Source organism: Neopelma chrysocephalum, unplaced genomic scaffold, assembly GCF_003984885.1.
Source record: "Neopelma chrysocephalum unplaced genomic scaffold, ASM398488v2 Primary Assembly neopelma1_54930, whole genome shotgun sequence".
NCBI lineage: Eukaryota > Metazoa > Chordata > Aves > Passeriformes > Pipridae > Neopelma > Neopelma chrysocephalum.
The window spans coordinates 1-1,182 of record NW_020902956.1 but is presented as its reverse complement, the minus strand read 5'-3'; the positions used below and the strand labels follow the sequence as shown (position 1 = coordinate 1,182).

The window sequence follows — 1,182 nt, the reverse complement described above, 5'->3', positions numbered from 1 at the left end:
TAGGGCTTCCCTTACTGGTGGGTCCGTTGGTGTTGGGTCAAGCCAGACCTGTCGGTGAAGCTCTTCCCACACTCCCCACACTTGTAGAGCCTCTCCCCGGTGTGGATGCGCCGGTGGGTGATGAGGGTGGAGTTCCGCTTGAAGCCCTTCCCGCAGTCGGTGCAGCGGAAGGGCCTCTCATCCGTGTGTGTCCGCTCATGCAGGAGGAGATGTGAGCTGCTGGGAAACCTCTTCCCACATTCCAAGCACTTGTAGAGCCGTTCCCCGGTGTGGATGCGCTGGTGGCCCTGGAGGTTGGAGCTCTGGCTGAAGCTCTTCCCACATTCCCTACACGTGTAGGGCTGTTCCCCAGTGTGGATGCGCTGGTGCCTGAGGAGGTCGGAGCTCTGGCTGAAGCTCTTCCCACATTCCCCACATGTGTACGGACGTTCCCCAGTATGGATCATCTGGTGTTTGCGGAGGTTGGAGCTGTCACTGAAGCTCTTCCCACATTCTCCACACAAATAGGGTCGTTCCCCAGTGTGGATGCGCTGGTGTTTGAGGAGGTTGAAGCTATTCCTGAAGCTCTTCCCACATTCCCCACATGTGTACGGATGTTCCCCAGTATGGATCATCTGGTGTTTGCGGAGGGTGGAGCTGTCACTGAAGCTTTTCCCACATTCCCCACACGTGTAGGGACGTTACCCGGTGTGGATGTGCTGGTGGATGAGCAGGTTGGTGCTCTTCCTGAAGCTCTTCCCACATTCCAAGCACCTGAAGGGCTTCTCCCTGCTGGGAGGCTGCTTAGGAACCACCAGGTCACAGCTCCACCTCAAGCTCCGGCCGCCTTCCCAAGGGGGTCTTTCCTCCTCAGAGCACCCTGGGCTGGCTTTGGAGCCCCTCCTGCAGGGGGATCTCCGGCCCTTTTCCTCCCCGCTGCCTTCCTGCGCCGTGGAGCCCTTCAAAACGGCCTCTCCCACCAGGGTCTCACGGGAGGATTTGTCCTCCGGGCTCTCCATCCTCAGCTCGGGGCCTGGGGCAGGAAGCAAGAAGGACAGGGAAGGGATTTGCCTCCGGCCCACAGGGAAGGCCAAGGACATCCCCCCAACTCCGGCCCCGGCAGGACGGCGGCGGCAGCGGGGTTGTCCTGCAGCCGGGGGCCATGCTGGGCTGCCAGAGCCAGCACAACACCCGCCCAAAGGG

The 1,182-nt window shown here is 61.1% G+C and overlaps 1 pseudogene; it reads right to left on the bottom strand.

The window, feature by feature from the left end:
* Positions 1-11: 11 nt before the first annotated feature.
* LOC113979164 lies at positions 12-804 on the bottom strand (annotated as a pseudogene).
* Positions 805-1,182: the final 378 nt, after the last annotated feature.